Source organism: Poecile atricapillus, chromosome 1 (assembly GCF_030490865.1).
Source record: "Poecile atricapillus isolate bPoeAtr1 chromosome 1, bPoeAtr1.hap1, whole genome shotgun sequence".
Taxonomy (NCBI): Eukaryota; Metazoa; Chordata; class Aves; order Passeriformes; family Paridae; genus Poecile; species Poecile atricapillus.
In genome coordinates this window covers 58,639,703-58,666,586 of record NC_081249.1, presented here as the reverse complement: position 1 = coordinate 58,666,586, position 26,884 = coordinate 58,639,703, and positions in this window count along the sequence as shown.

Below are 26,884 nucleotides of genomic sequence, written 5' to 3'. Positions count from 1 at the left end.
CCAGGAGAAAAACTATGCTATCCGAACTGTTGAGCTACATAATTTAACTGTGATAACTTGTGGGCATAATAATCAGGAACAACTCAGCATTGATGAGTTTGCATCACTATTGCAACACCTGCTCTTCCTAAAGTCCAAGCACCTATAGGTGTCTGAACCTTTGGTAGAACAAGGGAGAGTGTGAGTATTTGGGAGAGGTGTCAAAGCCTGACTTCATCTCCTTACTCAAATATCTGTCCAGATTGCTGTCAAAAATTTGAAGGAGAGGTGTGGAGGTAGTGGGAAAGGAAAGGTCATTATAGAAGTGTAATGGAACTGGTCCTGGACACAAAATTAGTCTGAGCAGAACTGCAGTTCTGAAGAACAGCAAGTTTAATAACATTATTTAGCCCTGAATACAGCTAGAAGGGCAGTAATCACGAAGAAAAAATATATATATATGTATGTATACATATAGCTCTTTGTCTCCACACACACCTTTGTGGTTATAGCTGAACATTTACATCTACTCATCATATATATATATATATATATATATATATATATATGTACACACACACGCATACAAGCCCAGCCTCCTGTGTGTACAGACAATAGGCCTGACATCTAAACGAAACTGAAATATATGCACAACCTTAGCTAGTACTTGTGATAAGATATTAAGCCCAGCTGGATGGGAACAGAAGAGAAGGGCTGTGTAACTGTGATCCATTGTCCTATATCGTCTCTGTAGCGATAGAAGAGCAGTGTATCCCAGCTTGTAAGAAAATTTACAATGCATAGAGAGTATTTGAAGAAAACATCAGCTAAGTTGTTCTTTTCAAATGTTATTACTTACAGAAAGTCACCAGTATGATAAGAATTTAAAATCCTATTAGGCAATTGAGATTTTTTTTCCTGTAATTTGACATGAAAGTCTTTTTGTTAGTGACTTTCATATTGTATTAGCTATAAAGAGAGAATGGAGAAGTAGGCTCTGGCTCTGAGCCAAGTCTGAGATGCAGTCCTACCACAATAAATTCCAGGGTGAATGGCAGAAGCATGCAAATGAGCCAAGAACTCAGATGAGCAGATGTGGAACACATGGGCTGATAGGAAAGTGTGGTGTTAACCTCCTACTTTTGTTATGACAAAATTGCTTGAAATCTGGGGGGCAGAACCGGTTTCAGGTTGGACAATGTCAGTTCCATGTTATTAAGGATCATTCTTACACAAATCCTCTATTTTTTCAATTCATGGACATAATTCTATCTTCCCACTCTAATTTGCTTCAGGCAGCTTACTGTCTAATATTTCTATTTTTTTAGAACCCTTAAATATTTAGCAGAATATTGTATCACAACACTGTGTAATCTCTCTTTGTGTGTGAGGAAAAAGAATAACGTTTGTGCATTGTCTAAATTATGCTTGAGAAAGATGTATCTTCTTTTTAATGAGTAAATGAAAATATAGAATCAAAAGATTATTATTCCAGTTAGCAAACCTACCTAGAGAAGGACCTAAGTCGAAAAGAAAATCCATATCAAATGAAACTGAAAATTGCAGTGCAAATTACACATGAAGAAAAGAAAGAAATTATTAATATGCATATTTACACATCCAATGCTTAATGAAAACATCTGGTCCTGGGTGGGTGTGGGTGTGTCAGTTTTCTTGTTTTGTTTTTTTATGTATGCATTGCAGCATTTATAAAGCTCATCTTCCTAGAGCCTACAACAGAAATTCACAATTTAAGTGGCATAATGAACAGATTTATGCAATTCAATTGTGGTGTCACTAAACCTTAACCTAAAATTATACTGCTGAAAGTGAATAGACCTCAGAGGAGACAACAGCCAGCATCTATCTGGCAATCAAGGTATTGTACTGATAGTACCCTGAATGCATGATACAGGACAAATATTGAAAAGCCATTTCTTCTGCTTTGTCTGCTTTCAAAAATGACACATTTAAAACAGCATCATATAGTGAAGAAATCAAAGAAATGTGCACATATATAATCAAATCTTCTTAATCCTATTTTAATGGGATAAAAGCTTAATTCTTAGTTTACTGTACAGCAGACTTGGGATATAAATTTAGCATCTTATCTATTTATTCTTATCTAAATAAGAATAAAATTTTAGCACTGTATTTGAGTATTTGTTGTCAATGTCAAAAGTACTGAACCAGACAAAGTTGACTTGCATCCTTTTTATAGCTTTCCCTGTAATTATCCTGAAAAATTGCAAATTATTTTCAAGTGCCTCAGTGTCCCCATTTATAAAATAAGGATAATGGTTTTCATGAAGATAAATAACAGAAAAGGACAATTAGAAACCTAGATATAGTGATATGTGTCTTGAGTGAATGTGACTTATACAGATGTAAAAGAAGAAAAACATGTAATTATGCTACCAGAAGTCACTAATATTCTTGGGTTAAATTCTAGTTAGTCACTGGGCTTTCTGATTTAGCATCAGCAAGACCAGAACAGTTATTTACATAATGTTATTTGACAAGTAAATTATCTAAACTGCTGATTAAAATATTTTTTTTAACATATAAATACACATGTATTTATAAAATATATATGCTAGGACATAGCAAAAATTAGCAATAAAAGATAATTCTAAATAGAAGTATTGTGAAAGAGGGGAAACACATTAAAGAGAAATTTCATGCCTTAAAGTAAAATTGAACTTTTTTTTAAAAGTAATTTCATATCTCTATTATTATCTGAGATGCAGAAATTCAAAGCCTTTGATAAAAATGTAGATAAATAGATTATTTTATAGTGCTGAAGTGACTTATCATTTCAACAATGCTTGAAATATCTTTATGGATTTCCACCTCAAATTGCTTGAGTTTTGTCTTATAAAAGATATGTTCCTTTTATCTACATTATTTTTATCTTCTCACTGAATTGACCCCCTCCAACATCTTATAATTACCTGAAGTACATTGTTTGATATCATCATTAGACAACTCCAGAAATGTAAAAAGGTGTGATTACTACAGTATTTGAAAGGCTTATTATAGCCACTAGAATGACTTTTACTTATCTAAAAAGTAAATAAGTAAAAAATAGAAAAATGTATTAAAAAAGAAAAAAAGAATGTATTACGATCTTGGAGAAAATTTAGAGGCTACATATTTTAGTAGTTGATTTTTTATTGCTACATGGCAGTTATACCAATTGATGTTATAATCTTTTTTATTTGGAAGCCACCTGGTAATCACTGTCTCTCTCTCTTCTTGGACTGACTGTTCAGTGCTGTGCATAGCAAATGACACAGCATCTTGAGATGCACTTAGCAACAACTAAAAAAGATAACTGGAAGTTAAGGTAAAAGGTAATGCATATCTGAGGCTCAAACCTGACAAACACAAGGATCAAGTGGAAGTTAGGCACTTGGCTTCTCTGGCATCAGTGGGATATAGGTACCTGAACACATTTGAGGATCTGGCTTTGCATTTTAAGGCATTACTTTCTTGTTTAGGAATATAATCCCACATCCTGTGGGGGTCTTCCTGCTTCAGGAAGAAATAAAGTGGGAAAGCTGTTAGTTTTCCTTATTGTTTTGAATATTTTTGTCTCTTTTAGAGTGTTTTGCATTGATTGCATGGTATAATTGCTTGCATAAAATGCTTCTGATAGAAGTATTTAAAATATATCTCCAGACAGATTTTATCTTTCCAATACATTATAATTCTTCCAGAAGACAGCAAACAGGAGTTCTGGGAGAAGCTTTCAAACATATTATAAAAGATCCCTGTAATGACAGTTCTTTCAAAACATATTTTTTCTTTAAAATCCTCTGTAGAGTTTGTGTAGAATATTACATTCAGAATCACTCCCCACCTACAAAAACCCCCAAGCATCATCATGCCATGAGAGTACAATAAAATGTATATTTCCATAAAAATCAAACCAAAAAATAATACCTTTTTAACACCTGATAAAAAAAAATAAAAAAATCTCCTTTACTTCCAAACCTTTATCAAGGTGTAGTGGTTTAGATTCTGTTGATTTGAGGTTCCTGGCCAATGCACCAAATAATGTGGTGGGTTTAGTGGTGGCTAAAATCACCAGTGTACTTACTCATTTCTTGATGTGAGATATAGATTAGGAGGAGGGCAAAACAGGCTCAAATGTTAAAAGGTATGAAGAGAACTTTATTAACAGAACTAAAAGAATAAAAAGAATCAGAATAAAACCGTCAGAACACCTTTCCTCCCTCCACCCAACCTCTTTTCTTTCCCAACTGATGATGTAGAGATAAAAACTGGGATTTTAAATCAGTTACCGAATCTACAATAGTCTTTCATCAATTCTTGTAGAGAGAGGAACTTTCTCTTTTCATGCCATGGAGACTCCTCCACAAGAAGCTGTTCTCTCATGGCTTTTAATTTCCACAAATAGCAGCTTCCCAGGAAAAGACCTGTAAAAGTGAAGTTCCTCCCATTTTCACAGCCTTCCCACAGCTGGATAAATGGGCCATGTCAACGTATGGGGTACTATTTTAAGGATGAGCTGTTTAAAAGCAAAGGTTCTCTTTATCTGCAATCATCTTAATCTCTGGGAACAGAGATCTTCTCATCTCCCTGGGGGCAAAGGGTCTTCATCACTCTCACCTCCTTCTCTCTCTGTTCAAGCTTCTCATGAGATCACAACTACTTCAACATCTACTTTATTTCATCAGTGGATGCCTCTGCTCACATCTACAGTTTGAATGCTCCATCTCCCCATACTTTCTCATGAATTAAAGGGAATATTTTAGTGTATCATAGTCCATCTCCATGGCTATGCTGAAAGAACTTTCAGCCTCAATACTAGGGCATCTCCTCATTCTCCTTCCATCTGGGACTTGACTCCTTCTTTACTGACCTCAGTGTCTTCATGCTGTCTCCTCAGTGTCCTCATTCTATCTTTTTCTCTCATCTGAGGGGAGAATCGTGGTCTGCAGGTCTCATCTGTGCATCAAAAGGGTTAATATCTTGTCCAGGCCTGCAGATGTTCGTGGTGGTTTCTGCTGAGCAGTTGCCGATGTATTTTGGACCTGGCCTGGCCAGGAGCTGCTCCCAGGGGCCGGCAGACCCCAGCTTGGGCTGACAGCAGGGACAGGGCTTAGTGTCAGTGAGATGTTAGCGCTGTGAACTGGCCCAGCTTCAGCCGGGGCCCTGTGGCCTCCTGTCCCCTGCCTGGCCACCACTGGCCAGCCGTGGTGGAGCAGGGCCGGTCCCACCAGAGCTGTTACCTTTCAAGGCCAGAAGCAAGAGAGAGATTTCCCGGGCTTGTCTGTTTTTAAAATGTGGAATTCACAGAGGCAGACCTAGCTTCTAAATGGTTTAATAGGATGCCAATTCTCAGAGCTAGCCAGCTATTGGTTTTTTCCAGACACAGAGGAAGCTCTTAGCAGCTTCACTCAGGAAAATAATTTCCATGGGTGGTTTCTTTTCTCCTTACTAAATATCAATCAATGCAAAACCAGCACACAAGGCAAGATATTCACATGGTTATTATAATTTGCTTCTAGAAATATGGATAAAATATTTTTAGAAATTTTATTCACGTTGCTATTCTTCCAAGCACGATAGGGGGGAAAAAACCCCTTCAATTACTATTCACAATATTAGCAAAATTTATATTTATGGAAAATGCATGGGCACAATCTAGATCTGAATATGACATCCTGTCACAATATACCACTTCCCTCAAAAATGCTTTTGTTGACAGTTTTGCTTGCTTTCTGGATTCGTCTTTTCCTTTTATAATATCAGAAAAATCCCCACTGAAAAAGAACTCTATAAACATTCTGAAAAATTAGTAAAATGCTCTGAGATGATCCAACTGCTTTAAAGCTGAAGATATACTAACATTTATATAATCAGCTTTCTGAGGGGAAACTTCAAAGCTTCCGAGCTACCTGCAAAACAACACTGCCTGTAGCAGCAGGGTGAGGAGAAGGGGAGAGGATTGACAGGAAGAAGGGCAGATGGTAGGTGGGAAACAGAATTACAGGCTTTTGCTGCCTTGTGGCTAAACTTAGCAGTAGCTGCTATTTTTAAGAGAATTAGGAGAAAGAAATGGATGCTGCTGTTTTTATCACTGTCCGTAACTATCTAATAAGAATGTTGTGCTCTGATTTGCTTGTGGATCTTGGTGAAAAAGGTGCAAGAAAATATATTACATCCCATACTCCATTTTCAGTCCCCATTTCAGTACAGCCAAGTCTTCTACCCTGTGTAGGGGAAGAGTTTTATCCCAGAGAGCACTGTCTCTTATTCCCTGTGAAAAAAGTAAGAATTTGTCTCCCTTCTGTGTAGCACCTGCTACACCTCGGTGTAAAGATTGAATTGTCTTGGAAAACAAGCACTGCCTGGTGGGGAGGAGAGGCACTGGCACCCCTGAGCTCCCTGGTAAGAAGGATGTTCTGCCTTTCATCTGGCTGGACCTCTGCCTTAGGGATACATTTTCCCTTTGTAAGTGAGCTGAATTGGTGTTGAGGCAGACTTTTTTTCAGAGATTTACCACTAAAAACATAATCATCAAGTAAGAGCACATCTTTGAACAACATGTGTGCAAACCCATCTTTTTTATCTTTTATATTGCTTGTATTTGCAGCTGGTGCTTACACAAAGAAACAGGCAGAAAATAACAAGAATAGCCTTTGGTGACTTGTACACTAGGGTATGTACTCCTAGGGTGGGCTTTCCAGAACAGTGCTCATTAACATAGCTCAAGTAATTTAAAAATGGCAATATGCTCATTTTATTTATTTATAATTGGTTTTAACCTAGACACCTCTTTTTTTTCTTTTTCTTTTTCTTTTTTTTTTTTTTCCTTCCCTCTCATGGTAAAACAAAGTCTATGTTTTGGGTGGGCTGTAGATTTCTAAGCCAGTTCCTCAGCTGATATAGTAGTTAAAGCCCATGCACATGAAATCAGTGGGGCTAAGCCAATTTGCACCAACTGTGAAGCCGAGCCTCCATGTATTTCTATTCACAGGAATTAATGCCTGGTGCAGTTCTCATTGGTGATTGAATACGTCAGGTTCCAAAACACTGGCTTCTCATTAATCACAGCAGAGATAATTATTACTCTAGGCTTGATTCAGTCTCTCTTAAATAATTTCTAAATTGTAATTTGGCCAGGTCTAGGCACTTAACTGTGAGTCTGTATAGATAAGTCCAGTCAAACATACATATTTTTCCCACCACACTGGGCATGCAGCTATGGTCATATGTGCTGTGTCCTGTGTCATGTTTGGGTAGTGTGGTGGCCTCCCCTGCAGCAAGGTTGCACAAAGCACAGCTACTGTGCAGGCCAGGCACACAACAGGGACAGAATCGAAAAGCAACTATTTGCATTTGTCCACTAGTGTTTCAGATAAGGTTCTAGTAAGTGCCCATTTACAAACATCACTTAGTTCATGGACACACCTAAAACTCTCACACTGTTGATGATAAAAAAGAAACACCTACCTTATCCTTCAGATCTTTTTGACTGAGGCCATGTAAACTCTCACCACAGGGCTCTAGCAACATTATGCTCCTGCCCAATGTTTAGGTGTCTTAGCAAACACTAAGGGCTCCACGAAGCTCCCTAAGTCCTATTCCTTAGAAGATGCAAAGCATATTTAGAAGCTTGCTTATTTGGACATTCCTTCAGTACACTAGTGACTCCTGATTTTTGATGCCCTTGTCTTAGTGCTAGGCCACACAGCTACTTTGAAAATGAGGGTACAAACAACATCATAACCCATGGGTATGAATGTAGGACAGCATATCCTATTTAAACAGGGTTCACAGACAACCAGGAGTGCAAGACATGAAATGTTAGGAATAGATTAAAGAACAGAAAAGCTGTCTGATCTGATTTTCTTTTGTTGATGTTAATGCAGATATTATTGTAATCATGAGATCATCCTTGAAGAACTAATGAAATGTGCAACAATTCAACAAAATTGAATGCAACAACCTTGTGTCCAAGAAAAGTCTGCTCCTTGCCTCAGCAGCTTCTTTATTTCTTAAAGACACAGACAATTTTTAGAATAATTTTTTAGAATAAAACTTAGTTTATAAGCCCATACTATTTTCATGCTCTATGGGCTACCTTGCGTTGATGGTGGCATATCTGAACTGTGAATTTAAAAACTTTATAGAAGCACTGGATTTGAGAAGCTTTGTGCTGATCCACACTATGTTCCACAACTACAGCCATTTTCATGACTACCTAATCTGTGTTGATGTTGCCTAGTTGCTTCATGTTAAGCTTGGAGGGTGGGGGAAAGATGTCTAAGCACTGGATAAAAAGCTGTGCAGTTGAAATTGCTGCTCCTGAGATAAGAGATTCAAATTTCTCTGTTAGTAAGAATATTTATTTCACCAATTTGCTTTTTAAAAAAAACAAGGAAAAAGAAAGATGTAAGCTTTAAAACTCTGCAGTTTTATTTGGATTCTAAGAAGAATACAGAAAAGAAATTTAAGGATTAAGGGAAAAATATAAATGAGAATGAATATTTAAAGCCAGCTTTGAGGCTGCGAGGCTCTACCAGAATTACCAGGTGTGCTTGCAAAGGAAGTATTAGCATATGCATTGCAAAGCAGTGGAAGTGTAATTGTAATGACAGTTATGAGCCCATAAGAAATGTACAGAGAAAGATAGGACTATGGGGGGAAATTCAATTTTAGCACAGTACAGCCTGGTCCGTTCCATCCCTGATAGTCAGTGTTTTTTCAGCTAGTGCATTTGGATTATAGCTTTCCTGATTCTTAGTCTGCTTTCAGCCTCTGCAAAAATTATGATGGTTGTGGGGCTGATATAACTTGCACCAGCTGTCAATAGGATGCTGAAGAATCTGTCAGAGGAAGCGCAGCCAGGGTGTGTTGTGTCCTGACCGATCCTGCCCTGTCTCTTATGTGCTTCTGAGAAGCCTTCAAGGCAGGCAAGGAAAAGGTTTGCTGGGAAAGCCATATGATGTGCAGCTGCCATTTTGCCTTGAGCAGAGAGACGTTACCTAAGGAGGTGTCTGTACATTCTTGCTTATATTTGTTAAAGGCAGTTGGTCTGGGGGCTGAAGCAATTTGGTCACTGGCATTGCAATACCTGAAGGCAAATGTGAATACATTTAATGTGAAAAGAACTTGTGTGAGAACAGTCTGAAAGCAAAACTCAAGACATACTGATGAAGAAGAAAGACAACACAGAACAAAAGGACTATAATCTCCTGAGAGACTTATATTTAGTCCCAAGTGACTGAAGAAGACATTTTATTTCCCTACTCAAGCTACTTTAGCATCAGATTCCTATGCAAAATTTGTCTACAATGGGAGCCTTGACAAAGTCCTTCTTGAACATTACTTCAGGTATACCCCAAGTGTGGAAGCCCTAGGCAGAAAGGCAGAATATAGGGCCAGCTAGTAGTTCTGTGGAGCAGGTAGGCATCAAGATGTTAATCTGTTCCACAGTGGAAAATATAAGAGCAAAACTGAAGTGCATCTTGCAGCTAAACCACCCAAACAACTCGGCAGTCTGTTTCATGGATCATTTGGTCAGCGAGGCACTGTCGATCTGTGGTGAGACTTCAAAGTCCAACTCTCTTTGTAGATCTAGACTAGACCTTAGGATATAGGTTGTGAAAAACTGGCAGCAAGGTGGAAGGATTAAATGGCATACTATAATCTTTCTGCCACCTACCTTTATCTCCTTGTATTTCTTCATTATTTGCATTTTTACCTAGTGATTGCTCTCATTCCCTCCTGGTCTCCCCTTTTCCCCTAGTTGCACTTTTCCTTACCCCAGTTGCTCTGTTCCGTATGCACAACTTGGCTGGAAGCAAAACTAATAAGATTTTCAATCTACAAAGCCCAGATGGCACTTTCCGTGCTTCAGAGGCTGTCAATCTTGTTCGTCTCACTTCCTGGTCATTAGCAGAGGGAAGGGAGGAATGGGAGGAGCACAAGTCTCCTGCTAGGCTAGGAGAGGAAAATATTCCCTATCAGCGTTGCTGGGATGTGAAGGTAGATGCAGAATGGGAACAAGAATAGAGAGGCAAGATTGTTTCACAGTGCAGGAATCTGATCTAGCAATGATGTGAAAAAATACAAAATAGTATAAAAGGAAAGCAACTAAATAGAGAGTAAAGTATGTTTTAAGGAAATAAACAATGCAAATAAAGATGATATGAGGAGTGTGTGGAGAAGCAAGATCCAGGTGTTGGGAGATGGAAAAGATGCAGAGCCTTATGGCAAGAACATGAACTGTAAAGGAATATCAGCTAGTTGTGTGGGTAGGTGTGACACTCATGAGTCTGGAGTCCTAGGGCTGGAGCTGTGAATGGGAAGGCAGAAATTTGTTGTGAGAGAAATGAAGACATGGCTCAAAAGGGCTATTTCTATATAAAAAATAACCTACATTGTATAGCTTTTTTTCTCTTAACCAATTGCAAACAACTTCAAAAGATAGGTAAACGTCTCAGATAATATTATGCTAGAGATCTGGGAAAAAAAAAAAAGACAGAAATAGGAACAGCCTTATACGCCAGGCTAAGTGACCCCCAGCATAAAGCTACAATGCAGGGGGGACTGAGAGCTACCCCATCTGTTCTTCTGACCAGCTGAGGTGTTAAGGGCCTACAGAAGGAAAAGAAATGCCTGCAATCCCACTGACACTACTAAGAAACATTGCTGAAGCAGACATTTAGCTCTTCTTTCCTCTACTCACAATGTAAAAAGTCCAGAAGACTGTCCTAAATACACATCCAATTTGTCTCATTCTTTGTTTCTTTTACCTTGTAGTTTGAGTTCTGCTATTGGAATCAAATTTAAAATAACTCCTGTGAGGCATAAAAATATTTACATGTTATCATTTCTATCCATGAGAAAGTAGGCTGAAATGAGTTGACCTGAGCTGAGTGCTAGGTGCTTACTAAACCAGCTTCTCACTCCCCTCCTTAACAGGACAAGAGGAGAAAATAAGATGAAAAACTTTTGGTTGAGATAAAGGCAGTTTAACAAAATAAAGCAAAAAGTCACATCTGGAAGCAAAGCAAAAATACCCAACAAAACAAACCAAACCAACGAATCATCCAATCAAACAACCAAACTCCTCAAAAAACCCCAGACAACAAGATGCATATTCCATCAGCAGATGTCCAGTCACTTCAGAGGAAAGAGGGCCTCACTATAGGTAGGAGTTGTGTTGCAAGACGAATACCTTGATAACAAATGCCTCATCCCTGTACCTTTCCTAGCCTATCTCACTGAGCTTGACATTACATAGTGTGGAATATCTCTGATCAGATTGGGTCAGCTGTGTCTGCTATGCACCCTCCCAACCCCTTGCCCACCCTCAACCTTCTGCCCTTTGATGTGGTGTTTGGAGAGGGAGCCTTGATGTTGTGCAGGCACTGCTCAGCAGCAGCCAGCAGACTGGCATGGTATCAACATCCTTCCAGCTACAAATACAAAACACCACAGGACTGCATGGGTTGCTATGAGAAAAGGTACCTCCACTCCAGGCAGACCCAGACACAGGCTAAAATCAGTAATGATGATACAGTCAAAGGAATGTTAGTCAGAAAGGACCTCTAGAGACTGCTTTTCCAGTCTCCAACACAAAATGAGAGTAGATGATGTGAACTGTGGTTTTACCTAACCAGGTCTTGAAACCTTCCAAGTCAGAATATTCCACAACCCCTCTGGACTGCTCAGTCCAGTACTGAACCATTTTCCTAGGATTTTTCTTTTTTTTCCTAGGGTCTGATCTGAACCTCCTGAGCCACAAGTTGTGGTCATTGCCCTTTGTTGTATATATCTTTGTTCACTAAGAAGCATTTGGCAGGAAGCCCCATCTCAAAATATTGATTACCTTAAAGGAATTATGAGTCTATGGTGCTCAACTTTTGCTCAATAGATACTGAGGGAATATAGTTTCATGTTCAGCTAGAGCCCTATGTATTTTCATCTCCTTCTTTAGGACGAGGTTCTTTCTGGTTAGCTGTAGAAATAGATTGTCTATTCTATTCAGCTGAATAAAAACAAGTATTTTTTGTAAATTATTTCAATATTAATTGGAACTCAAATGTCAGATAGAAATGTAGATGTAAAATTACCACATTAACACTTTAGGAAGCTGAAGTATATGTACATTGTATGTTTTTTCTACTCAGTATGGAGTGTCTTATATCACTTGGCTTACTGAGAGGTAAACTGTGCAACTGGGAAACAATAAAAACTTTCTATACATAAAATACACAAAATACACAAAATACACAAAATACACAAAATACACAAAATACACAAAATACACAAAATACACAAAATACACAAAATACACAAAATACACAAAATACACAAATGGCTGATGCTAACTTGCTTTGTAATTTCCAATGACACTGATGTCCTGTATATAAATAGGAAATCTTCAAATAGGAGACTTGATATGTGCTTAAGTGCATGTCTCTGTTTCATCTATTCAATTCTATACTGCAACATTAAAAAGCATTATATTCTTCCCCTTCTGTGGATGATTGATACTAAATCTGTAAATTTGGAATTTTTCAAAGAAATATAATTTTTTGTTATTTCAGCATGCATTTAAAAATACAACTAAACCTTCACTTGTTTCCTTCTGCATTAATTTAGCCTGTCAAATTCCTAACTCCTCATTTTAATTCAATATGTGATCACTGAGAAAATATCTTCATCTCTGTCTGGAAAAAAAGTCTACTCAAAATAGATAAAATCCTTTAGTCTACAGATTTTGTCATTATCATTTTGCTCACTCTGAGTGTTATACATAAATATTGATTTTTTTTTCTGTGCTTAAATCTTCAAAGAATTATTTGATATATCGCCAAAAATATCACAGAATGAAAAAGAAATCTCAGAAACTGAGATTTGAGAAGGAATGTCTGTGAAACTAATTGTGTATTTGTATAAAAAAATAAAACCCAGTAGATTGCAAAACATTCTCAAGAATAAGAAAAAAAAGCAAGCATGTATGTGGTTAAGCAAAGTTCTTTTGAGTCTATACAAGCCTATCTTAGGTGAGAGAGGTTCCCTATTTTAGAGCAGTTAATAACTCATTGTTCAGAAGGGATGTTGGATATAATTCAGAGCAGCAATATGAATGCAAAATATTCTGACCCAAATTTCTCAGCTACCTATTGGTTTCTCCTGGTCTAAGAATTATTTAATTACATACATTAGCAGTTTATTAGCTCCCAAAGAGAAGATGGGAATTGTCAGATTCATCTTACCTAAAGCTGTCTGACTTATAATGTGGAGTGTTATATCTGAGCTGCGTTGCAGTGTCCAGTCCTAGGAGTAAAATGAGTACTAAGAAACCATGGTCTTCTACAGTGGATCTACCATAGCTGGGTAGGAAAATTTTTATTTTGATCTAGGACAGAATGACAGAAAATATTGCAAATAAGGTTTCGGTAAATAGATTATATTTTTTTTCCAAGGGAATGCTAACTTTAAATCAACAGTATCAAAGAGATAAAGTAAAACATATTGAATGAATACCTGGAATCAAATATATACAAGAAGATGAAAATGTGTTTGGTTTAAACACTGTTTTTCTGTTTAAAAGTTTTCCACTGCACATTCACCAGCTCCTTTAAGTGGTGTGCTCTTTCTTTTGGTTACATGGCATCCCCATCAATGCCTGGAGATGAGATTTTGGCACTTTCTTGTGATCTTCAGTGTTCTGTCTCCTAGACTGAACACTCAAATGAGTTTGTCTGATTGTTTCTGTTATTTGGGTTTATTTTTTCTTTATACTTGTTTCATTGTCCCTATCTGTTTCATGTTGGGCCATGTTCTGTTGGCTGAGGCAAGTGGAAAATTTTAGAAGTTATGCTCAGCAGTGAAAATGTCCCAGTGCAGATAGATGGAGCTGATATGACTTGCTATGTATATCCATTCCCTTCCAGTATGTCCCTGTTCATAACATCCCTGGAAATCTCCTCCTCTCCATTCTTTCACTGATAATGAAGAATGAACAAAAGCCTGAAAATGTCTTAAAGCAAAGAAGAGGAAACTTTTCTCCCCCCTATTTAAATGCTACATTTTCCATTTCAAACTGGGTAGAATGGAACAGACTGTGTAGCTTACAAATCTATTTTCAAATTCATTTGAAAAAAAACACCCAAAATTTGAACAGACTTTAAAGTGAGCAAAAGTGTATTTATTGGGTTTTGACCAAATGTTTTTTAAAGTAAAATAGAATAAAATGGTGATAATAGGTAAAAGAAACTTGAAATATTTATGATTAAAGAAGGTTTTTTAAAATAATGTACATGTGTATATATCAGATACATGTTTCAAAAAGTAAAGAAAAATTTTTTTATTATTATTATTAGTTATTTTTATAAACCTGGAAAAAACAATTTCTTCATAGTGCACCTAACCCTTAATTCTACTTTTTTTTTTTTTTTTTTAGCTTGTATATCTAATATTTTTAAAACATATAATGAAACCAAATTCATTTAGTCAGCTAAGATCACTGTTTGGTTTACAATACTGGAGTCTTCAAATCTCCTGCTTTGGAAAAAGGGGAAAATATTTGATCAAAATTATTCTGTATTATGGATCAAACTTGCTCTGCAGTGCAATTTGTTTCTTCAATAATGGATTTAATTTAAGCCTCTGTTATTATTTATAAAGCTAGTTTTTCTGTGTTTTTTGCCTGATTGTCATTTACATTGATGCAGAGTCATTGCTACTTGGGTGTAAAATGCTGTAATTCTGATCTGGTTGATATTTATCCTACTTTGCACATCTATACATCAATAGATGTAGAAGAAAACATTGCAGAATTAGGCAAGCAGTTTTACAGATATAGTTAGAGGGACACTAAGGTTATTTTTCATGTGGTTTTGTACTGCTGAAATACATGTTAGATTTTCAAAAGGAGGTTAAATGTCTTTTTCCACTGCGTGAAAAAAAAATCCCAAGCCCCTAAGACACACAGCGACAGAAACACAAATGACATTATGTTAATGTATTTTAAAATCTTACATTTTACAGCCATCACACTAAATTATTTTCATATCCCTCAGTAGAATGTCTCTTCTGTAGGTGTTAGGCATTCGCCCACTTAATCGGTGAAGTGTGGGAGGGAATAAACTCCAATGAAGGAAGAAAACATCAATTTTGATCAGAGCCTTTTTCACATTTTTGCTAGTTTCAGCCTTTAAAGGCTCAGCTCAGTTGCCTAAAGACAGAAATCTTTTAGTGTTTGAAATGCCGGAGACAATATGAGATATCATCTCAACACTGTAAAATAAAATAGAAAACTGTACCTTAATAGAAAACTCTACCTGACTGGAAGAGCAGCTGAAGGACAGGTGGGACAGCTTAGGTCGTCTCAAACCTGTGTAGTGATGTTTATGCAGCTCAAGACAGCTCCAAGAGTTTCAGAAGTACAAAGAAAAAGTAGTAGTATATGTTGTCATTTAAAGGGAAATGTTGCCTCAGAATAATCCTGGCTCTCTGATGCCAGATCAAAGACTTCATTCCCTAGAGATCTGATCTCAGGCTGTCAGGAGAGGTAAAAACATTAACTTAAAGAATCTTTGTGTGTTTTGTTTTATAACTGGAGCAGACTTTAAGGATGCACACAGTCACTTGCTACAACTAGGATGACAACCAGTCTTAATAACTCTATAAGGTGGCCAAATTCTTCTGGTAAAACTGTATTGCTGCATTTTGCAGTGCACAAAACCCAAATCACATCTGGATTTCAGTAGCTGTGCTGAAAAACAGCTCATGTAAAGTTGCCATAGATCAGTTTTTCCTCTAGGGGATGAAGCAGAATTGATGGGAAACTCTTGGGGCAGGATATGACCATATCTAACCAATTTTTGTGTGTCCTGCAGCCAGTGCTGTAGTTTGCAATCAAGAGAGATCCTTCTCCCTAGTATAACAAACATGTTTCTACAGATTACCTGTCATTTCTAAATAAAGATGAGGCTGTCTCGGAGTCTGAGCTGTAGACCCATCTGTAGCCCTCTTCCTCAAGTTTAATATAAATTTGGGAAAGGATAGTCTAGAGAGCAGCCCTGCAGACAGGGATCTGGGAGTTGGGTTGTCAGGAGGCTCAATGTGGGCCAGCCCTGTCAGCCAAGAGGGCAAAACAAACACCAAACACTGGGGTACACCAAACACACCATGACCAGATGGTGAGAAGGGGTGATTATTCTGCTGCATGTATATAAGCTTCTCAGAGAGCTGGGTGATACCCCAAGCTAGTCAGCATTTAAGAGGCATTTGGACAATGCCCTTGACAAAATGCTTTAACTTTTGGTCATCTATGAAGCAGTTAGATGGTTGGACTAGGTAGATGTTGTAGGTTACTTCCAACTGAAATATTCTATTCTTCTATTATTCTATTCTATTCTATTCTATTCTATTCTATTCTATTCTATTCTATTCTATTCTATTCTATTCTATTCTATTCTATTCTATTCTATTCTATTCTATTCTATTCTATTCTATTCTATTCTATTCTATTCTATTCTATTCTATTCTATTCTATTCTATTCTATTCTATTCTATTCTATTCTATTCTATTCTATTCTATCCTATCCTATCCTATCCTATCCTATCCTATCCTATCCTATCCTATCCTATCCTATCCTACCCCACTAAAACAAAACCAAACCAAACCAAACCTAAGCAAAACAAAACAAAACAAAAAATCCCTAGACAACCAAAGAACAAAAAAAATGTAACACATTATTTCCTGTATATATCATATCTGTATATATCATAAATTTTCTGTATATATCTTCCTAAAGTCTGCACTCAGCTGGTATACTTTGTGGGGTTTTTTTTCATATGGGCCCCTGGAAAATTTGCAGTCCACAGGGAAATTTTAGTGTCTAAGTAAAATGTAATTAATTTTATGAATTCTTGTAAGATTTGGAGAATGTAAGGGTTAAATTCTCATCAGATTTTCCAGACCAGAGAAAGTTTGACTAGCATCCAAACCTCCCAAGATTCTCCAGCTACAGATGTTAATGCATGTGCCTTGAAAAGACAGAACTATGTTTTGCAGAGGGACTTCTGTCTTAAAACAAAATTGAGATACTTGCCTAAGGTTTTGAGTACTGTTCTGTTTTCAAAAAACAGAGGGCCAGAAAAATACCTTTGATGATGCTGTCACTTCAAGCCATGTTGACATTTTCAGTCATCTTAAGGTTTTCTTATCTAACACTACCAGATTTCTGTCAATGTTAATGTGTTCTTTTCTCTTCTTTTCTCTCTTTCCCCCTTCCTTTCCCCTGTTCCCTGTGCTTACACTGCTTATAGGACTTGAGGATAGGTACTGACTTCATATATGGGCCTCAGTGATGTCATACGACTGTAGGACAGGGTTATCAATTTAGGGGATGTAGTTGGTATTCTTTTCTGTACCAAGTTTTCAAAATAACTTGAAGGTTGTTCTGTAGTCACCAGGCTGGGACATTCACTTGATGACACTGAGGATATGTGTTGTATGCCCAGGCAATGCTCATAGAGTTATGTGTATGCATCCAAAGTCTTGCTCCTACAACCTGTGGGTGGCTATGCAGGACGCAGAAAGACAGTGTGGTGTTGTTCAGCTTGCCTGTGGGAAGCAAGGCAATTTGAAGATATGAAGCTTTCCCAAAGGCACATCTCTCTTCAGAGAGAGATTCTAGTCAGGCGTTTGGGAGAAGGTGGGACTAACCTGGACAGAAGCTAGGGACAAGCTTAATCTATCCCATCTGGTATGTTTTCAAGCAACATTGCTTCTCTCCTGTTGTTTCCAATGAATTACTAGACCCAAATTTCCCTACTAATCAGTATTCTGCCTTTTCTCCAACATGAGAGCTTTATATAGCTCTTTGATTAAATTAGAGAAATAACACACCTGCCAGGGTAAATAAGCAAAGTCCAGCGAATCAACCCTTTCCCCCTGGCTCCTGTGTCCTCCTCTCAGTTCTACTTCAAATTTTTACCCGAATATATTGATTTTGATAGCATTATTTGTTTTTTTGGTTATTTTTGCTTTTTTTTCATAGGGAAAATTGAAATTAAATGTTTTATGCCAGCTTGACTTTCATTTGTGCTGGCTGAGCTCCCTTAGAGACTCATGGGACATGTAGCTTGTGTGCTTTATGCCCCCTTCCTCCCTGTGGGCTTGCTCCCACTCTGAACTACACCTTCAATAAAGAGAAACCCAACACCTTTTCTCCCAATCTGTGTGGGTCTCTTTATCTCCTTGTATTGCTCTGTTTTCAGAGGGATCCTATTCCTTCTTTTCCTCACAATTTTTTTATTTTTTTCCGTTAGGAAAGCTCATTTTTTCCCCTTTCTGCTTCTTTCTAATATATCTGAGCTTTGCTGCTCTCAAATCCACAAGATCTTTACCTTCCACTAAATCTATTTGTTGGATGCCTTGTTCTGGGCTGATAATAAGGACATGCTTTGCTCCACAGATCACTTTATGTCTTCCCCCAACCCTTGCTTCATCCCAAACTAAACTTCACTCACAATGTCCTTTGCCTCCTCCAGCTGTAGTGATGCAGGAGAGGAGGGAATAGAGCCTGTGGTGAGTTCACAATGTATTGTCTTTGCTGTTGCTTCCTCCTAAGGGGAAAGACTTCCCGCATTTTTCCATTGCTCCAGTGTGTGGAGGCTACAGGTGGATCTCTGCTCCCCCATTATGCTCCGTGGGCTGAAGGGGCACAGCTGTCTCACCATGGCCTGCACCATGGGATGAAGGGGAATCTCTTCCCTGGCACCTGGGGCAGCTCCTCTTTCCCCTTCTTCGCTCACCTGCAGTGTCTGCAGGGCTCTCACATATTCTCACTCCTGTCTACAGATGTTGTGCATTTCACCCCACTCCCCTGCCTCTTTCTTAACTCTGTTACCTGAGAGGTGCTGCCACTGTGGCTGATGGCCACTGTGGCCAGAGGCAGGTCCATCCTGGAGCCAGCTGGCATTGGCTCTGTTGGACACATTTAAAGCTTCTGGAAGCTTCTTACAGCAGGCACCCCTCTAGACCCCTTGCCCCAGCATGCAAACCCAATAGAAACAAAAACATCAGATTGTGATAATAATAATATTACTGATAATAATAGTCAACATGATTTTTTCAGTGTTATCCTTTATCTGCAATACTGGAGCATGGTTCCACATAGCATTGTGCCATACTTAAAAGCTGTGTTTATTCAGAGAGATATATCACCCTGTAAATCAACAAAATTTTTAAAGAAATCTCTCAGGCAAAATATTCAGGTATAATTTCAGTATTTTTATATTATATTCAACTTACGAAGCACACAAACAAAATGCCTTCAGGTATTAACCTTCAAGTTAATGACCCGCTTAGGGTCATAAACTTTGTCAAGGAGCAATGAAAGAGGTAGCTGCACAGAAAGTAGATAAATGCACAAACTTTCTAATTCAACAAATACTCTTACTGACTAAAAAAGCTGCCTTTTTATTTTATTTTTTTTTATGTCTATATGTTTATGCACATGTGAATGACACAAATGTATTTTCAGTTAAAATCTTACACAGGTTCTCAGGGACAATCATAGGAGCAGGTTGCCTCTGTCAGTGGAATAGGGTGTGTGAGGAAAGCAGGCTATATGGAGCTATAGCTTTCTTCCATGCTCAAGGGGACATTGAGAGAAAATGAAAAGGTAAGGAGAGTGAAACAACAAAGCTCAAAAGATGTTATCATACAGGAGGAATTCGTGTACAACAGAGAATACTGACAACAGTTGGTTGAAAAGATATTTTTATCAACAGCAGGCAAGGAATCAATGCTTAACTACCATTCAAGGCTGAAAGAGTACTGACAAAAAAATACCACTCCAGATCAGATAAATCAGTACATGCTAGTGATTCATCCACCAATAAAATTATGTTTATTCATTCAGATGCAATGATAAAGGAAATAATAAAGATTGTGATATCATGGAAGAGACATGTGGAACAGTAAAGAGAATGAGATAATGATGTGCTCTAAAAGCACAAGGACGAAGAACAATATTTAAGCAAAGAGAGAAAATATGCATCTTGTCTGACTGAAGCTTGTGAAGACGTCCCAGCTGAGTTTACCAAAGAAAAATGCCAGATACAGTTTGGAAAGGAGTGCTGGGTAAATCCAGGTTAAAAGTCACTATTTCAATATTGTTCAGTTTGGTGAATACACTGAAGTGAAAGTTCTACTCACAAGATATTTCTAAGATTAATTAAGTATATCTAAGAAAGCTAGAAAATTTCCAGAGTTTGTAATATATGATTTTTTTAATTTGGTTTAGAGAGTTTAAATTCTGCAATGAGAGATTTTGTCAAAGTTTTCAGAGAGGAAGAAGTACACCAAACACTTAGAATAATCTAACAAATGTCCTATTCATTAGACATAGAGCAACTAATGCTTTACTCATTTGTGCCCTCACTTTAATTTTGAGTAACTGTAAGAACTCTACATTTGTAGCATCCATATTGCACAGTTCTAAATAACTATATCAAATACGAGACAGCAGAAACCTATGCTGAGTGTGAATCACTTCCCACAGATCTGGGTGGAACTGAGTTATGCTGTCACTAGAGTCTCTTTGTAATGTGCTGTTAATACAAAGGTCATTACAGGCAGTTTAAGCATAATGTAGGTTTTAGAATAATAGTAAAAAACAACAACAACAAAAAATTTAAATTTTACTTTTTTGAGGAAAAAAAGCTCTTTCTGTTTGAAATACCTTTTGTTTTTGTAGTAAACTGGAATGGAAAAGTCTGGAATTCATCATTAAAATCCATTTAAAGCTGTGTGAATTTGAGACAGCAAACTAATAAAATGGTGTTTTCACAATGAGTTACAGAGAAACTATTTAAATTACTACATGAGATGAGACAGTTCCATCTGTAAAAAACCAATTTCTTTTAAGTAAAGTATCAGAACAAATCTGATATTGCCATTTCAACATCAAACTGCCTCTCTTCAGCTATTTACAATGTAATTGCCATCCCAATTTCAGTGAAGTTCTGAAATATTTTCTTTCATGCTCTATCAAAGAGTTGTAAGGGTTTTATAAAACTTCAAACACAGCTGCATTTTGGGCAGTAGGGGATGGGAGGAAAACAAGTAACATCCTTCCTCAAGGCATAGGCTGAAGGGGCTATGTTATATAGATTACAATAACTCCACCTTTGGATGGAAGGAGAAAGCTATCTTTCTTTCCCATCTTACATTCCCAGATTCACTAAGTCATCTCTGTGTGCAAATCTCCCTTAGCTCTAGAAACCTGTAGGGAAACATGCAATAAATATATAGACAGGATATTCTGAGTTGGAAGGGATGCACAAAGATCTTCAAGTTCAGCTCTCAAGTGAATGGCCCATCTGGAGATTGAACCCACTGCCTTGGTGATATTAGCACCATGCTGTAACCAACTGAGCTAATCTCAGTGGAATATTCATGTGTGAAAAGTGCTTAAAAAGTCAGTCTCCCTATTTTCTTAGGCTACAAAATATAATTTAAATAAGAAACAAGTAACTAATTGGTATGTATGGAAAACAAATAGTTATCCACAATTCAGTACCATAAATATTTCCAATTAACGTTTTAGCATGAAGCATATGGTTAAGAACCCAGGTTCAATTCAAGCAGAACTCCATTTGGGATTTAACTGATAGGTATTCTGCTAAACTCTACAGCATGTTTAGCAAACAGCAGCAAAAAATGTGTGACCAATTTAATCAGCATGTGCATTGGGAGTGGCTATAAATATGTTTCTAATGAATACCCAACAACCCTTGTGAAATCAACATTTATGCGCTGCTTTTTCTCTCCCTCCTCCACCTGACTTCTGAACCTTGCAGTCTGTGTGTATTCACTGGTGAAAAGAGAAACAAAGGAACAAAAGCAGAACCTACAGGCAAGGGCAAGAGAGGAGCTCTTGCAGTTGAGCAGTCTGACAGAGAGGAAGGCAGGTTACCTCCTCACCACCTTCACCTGGATTAATGTGTGCACTCACATGCACACAAGTATTTACACTTCTAAACAGAGTGTGTGTGGAGTAGCACCGAAGCTTCTCTTGACTCTGGAGTTTTGAAAATCTTTGTTCTAACACGTGGATGATGGGACAGGCATTAGGGAAGCGCCCCACAGGCCCTGCTCCTCTGAAACAAGTAGGGTCAGAATACAGCCCTGAACCAAGCAGGAATGGGGAAGGGTTTTACATCACCACTCTTTGCTAGATCCTTTCAGAAGAGGACAGCTGTCTATAGCTTGATCTCCTACACAGACTATTGTGAAAAATTTGTCCTGGACCTATAATCAAAATGCTAGCAGTCTTTCATCCACTATGGCATGTTTCTACACTCTCTTTAACAGAGCAGTATTCCATTCACTCAGAGTAGCAGTGCACCGTTTGGAAGGTCTTTTGTCTTTGCAGTGCCACAGTGAAAGCTGGTGATGCTGGAGTGGTTTCTGGTACTTGGATAACATAGTGTAACAAATCTCTGCAGCTGCATGCCAGAGAAGGCAAAAGAGGACTAAGTAGCTGTTCAGGACTGAGACTGTGCTTTTCATATTTACTGACATTAAGTAAAATGTTCTTGCTTGGGAGAAGAATTTAATCAATCAAGAAATGATTTTAAGTACCTTTAAAATTGCTTGTTTTCTCAATTCTCTATGCTAATGAAATGATTCATGTGGCATCAGTACTGCAGGTTGCAATCAGCCTTTCCAGCAACTAAACATGATCCTTTTAACTAGCATCCTGTAAAATCCACATTAAGAGGCTGCAAGCCTACTTCATTAATCTTTTCATTAATCTTCCATTCACCCATGAGATAAGAGGGGTGCTAAGCATCTGTGGGCTATTAAATTCTGATTTTACCCCTTAAATATCTAGAACACATAAAAATAATAGTTTAATGTGCATTGTTGCCAATGTGTCTGACAGTGTTTCTATCTTCATCTGATCAAAAAAAACCATGTAAGCCAGTTAAAATCCTATTCTGTGGGATTGGCTCATCTCTAAAATTTTTCTGAAGTATTTGAAACATTTCCTTTTAGGAAAAAAATATGAGATAGGGGCTGACGGCTTATACGACAAGTTTTAACCCAATGGGATTTTAAAAAAGATGATAAATTAATCCTGAAAATCCAGGTTTATAAGAGAAAGCCTTTTAGTCTTTTACCTGTATTGCTAGTGAGAGCTGTTAGAATACTAACATTTCTTTAAAAAGCCCTTCAAAATGTTTTCTTTTCAAAATTCTAACTTTAAAATAGTTTAGTTGTAACAAAGTGCTAAAGCTATAACACTGGAAAGGAGAAAAACTCCTTCTTAAGAGTTTGGGTTTCTTTGTTAAATTCATTTTATTCATCAGAAACATTTTCAAACCATTTTAAAATAAAAATTCTGCATTAAGAAATAATCCCTTAGTTTCTGTGCAGCACTTGAACTAAAGATCTTGGAGTCTTTGCCAACATTCATGAACTTAGGCTCTCAACCATTATGTGGAACATATAATTGCTCTCATTTACAAACAGGTAAACTGAGTGCACTCAAAGTGACTTAGGTACTATAGTCCTTCTTTCTCCCTCAGCTTCCACAGTGCATTTCAAAAATTAGTTATTAATTTCCCCAGAATTCACATGAAAATTATTTATATTCCCATTCATGTAGGAGATTAATTAATCTAATAAATTTATATGAAAAACTTGTTTTCCATTCTGTGTTTCAGGAAAGACATGGGAATGCACCATCCAAAATAGATACTAGGAAGCAACAGAAAAATCAACCAAAAATAAAAGGCAGAAGCTCATTCCACCTCACTTGTGAGCCACCCAAGCTAAGAGCTTAACTATTTTGCACTTCTATAGGTATCAGAGGAAGATGATAATTCAAGTCCAAAATGAAGAAGATCTTCAGTCAAAAAGTGAAAGGATAACAAGTTTTTCCCCATAAAGGTAGTGCCTCAGGGAACCAAAGTGCAATGTCTTTCAATTTAGCCCCCCTTTTTTTTTCCTTAGAAATCTAGGATGCTTCTTCCCCCTATGAAGTTATGCAAAGAACTCCAAGTATCTCGCTAAGCATTGGCATTTCCCAATGATATAATACCTTTTTTTCAAAGAGCAAGATAAAATCACGCATGGATAAGTCACAACATGAAGGATAGGATGGGATGGAATAGGATAAAATAGAATAAGGATAAGAATAAGATAAAAAGGATAATTCATTTATTCCTGGTTTTGTCTTGATTCTAAAATACATTATATATCTTTGTAATATTGTTTTAATTCCATATTTCCTTCCTACACTTACTAGTGATAGACTATATGCATCTACTGTCTAGTTTCATTTTGAATCCTTTGTTCCCATTATTCCCATTATTTATAGTTTCCAAACAGACCCAAAAACTTTACTACTAAATCAAAGTGAATTCACTTAATCTTTGTTCTCTGACTGGAACCTTCTTAAGTAGCTGCAGAATTGAACTTTCTTGAGTAACTGGAATCAAGCAGAAAAAGGAGAAATCTAATCTCCCTACATATCTCTGTGGATAAAATATGGTTTATGGTATAAACTTGGTGCATTTTCACTGTCCAGAAAGGTAGCATTACTAAATTTATTCCATCTATACACTGCAGAGCTCTGCCCATGTTAAGTGAGTATTTGATTGTATTCAGCAATTGCTGTCTGATCATCAATGTCTGTGAATCCATTTGTGGTACCACATAAAGTTCTCCCTCACTACCAGCATTTTCAGCTATTGTAATTTCCCCAAAGAGATGGGAGATTTATTTTAGCCAGCTACAGTACTTGAGAGATTTATCAGTGCTGGACATTGTACAGCTGCTAAATGACACTCCTGGAATACATGACAAACCAAATCTCCCTCCCTCCCTCCCTCCCTCCCTCCCTCCCTCCCTCCCTCCCTCCCTCCCTCCCTCCCTCCCTCCCTCCCTCCCTCCCTCCCTCCCTCCCTCCCTCCCTCCCTCCCTCCCTTCCGCACTTCCTTCCGCACTTCCTTCCGCACTTCCTTCCGCACTTCCTTCTGCACTTCCTTCCTTTTTTCTCTTTTCAGCTTTTCCTTCCTTGCTGAGAATGACTAAGAAAAATGGAAATGTATGGGAGCCTAAATAAATGTCCAAAGAATCACACTGGGCCATTATGTTCTTTCAGGGCTCCGTTGTGTTGACATTCAGGCACATATTGTCATTTACAATGCACCGAGGCATTCAGCGGATCATATGATGATCTGAATCTCATGACTTACAGTCCATGTGTCAGTTGCTCCAGTTGACAGGGACTTTTTTTAAAGCTGAATGTCAGCCAGTGAGTGATGTCAAAGTGTTTGAAAGACTGAGCCATTGTTCCAGCCACATTAAACAAAAACGTTTTCAGAGTTTCTGTGGCTGCTCTGCTGTCACCAGTCAGCATCTACCTGTCTTGTGGCTTAAACTTGAGGGAAGGCAGAACAAGAGCACAAAGGAAGGCATTTCTTTAGATTGTGGGACTAACATAATTACTCATGGCTGTTCAAAGGAGACAATTTTCCATTTTCACGTCATGTTTTACTATTGTGTGAGGGTTTTTCCTTTCCTAAATGATTACAGGGAAATAAAATATGGTCAGAAACATAAATATATGCATTGAGTATTCATATTCAAAACCACCTGGGAAAATAGCTTCACCAATTTCCTATTAATGCACTTCTAAGTATTGAGAAACTTGTATTTGTGACTTTTCCACCAGAAGTATCATTATTTTACTCAGCATCCCTTCTGCAATTGTAAAATGCTACTCTTGCATCCCCTTTTTTCCAATGATTGTTTCATGCTGTCCAGAAAGTCTTCAAGCTGTTTTAAATTGATTTGCAAATGCAACTGATTGCTCACACTACCTCTTTATACTATATGTTATGCTCAAATTCTGGGTTTTAGGCAAAGAAGAAGCATACTTTATAAATATATACATAAAATTGAGAATTTATTGTTAGTATAACTGATATTTTTAACACTGCAGTTCAAGAATCATATTTGTCCTAATTTTACAGAAGAAAGAAGGAATGATAATGCAGCTATAATACTTCTATGGAGAAAGAAATTTCAATAGTATAATAATGCAATTAAAATTGTAACACACACTTCTTAATTTATGTTCCTTTTTCAAGTGTTATGCCTTCCCTTCCACTGTTTTTTGGGATCTTATACTGACTACTTAAAATAACTTCTTAAAATAGCTTTGGACTGCTAGAGAGGAAAATACCACAGTTGTCAGCTTGCTCTGGCAGGAATACGGAGCCAGTGGCTTCACCATTCTAGAATCCACTTGGAAAAAATTTTATTTATTTGTTAGCATACTTTAAAACTTTTCCTCTGACTTCATTGATCATCAGCTCCGTGTTATACCTAAATTGACTGTATATTTCAGCTTTTATGCTATTTTTGTTCCCTTTATTACCCCCAAACCAGTTTTGCCTGGATCCAGCTGAGCATTGTTGTAACTGGCCATGGATGAATTAACAGTCATGAGAGATTTTTAGCTGTGGGTTTGTTGGTGCCAGCCTTTTCCCCATGCCTCATCTTATGCCAGTGCACTTCGGCATTGGTCCTTGAAGATCTTTGCTATCATACCAGGACTGCATTTCTCCACTTCGTTCTGTTAGGGCCAAAAAAATATCTACTGCAAATAGAGATTATAGTTCTCACTGCTTCAATTTATACTACCAGGAAAGTAAAATAAATTAGCCATAGATATCCAGGCAGTTAGAGACATTGTGGCCATGATTAACAAGGAGAAATAATGCTGTGAGCAAGTCAAGGAAAGCCCAAGCAGAGCAGCTTTGGCAGGCCATGCCGCTGCAAACCAAGTAAACTCGGAGAAAACCTATGGCC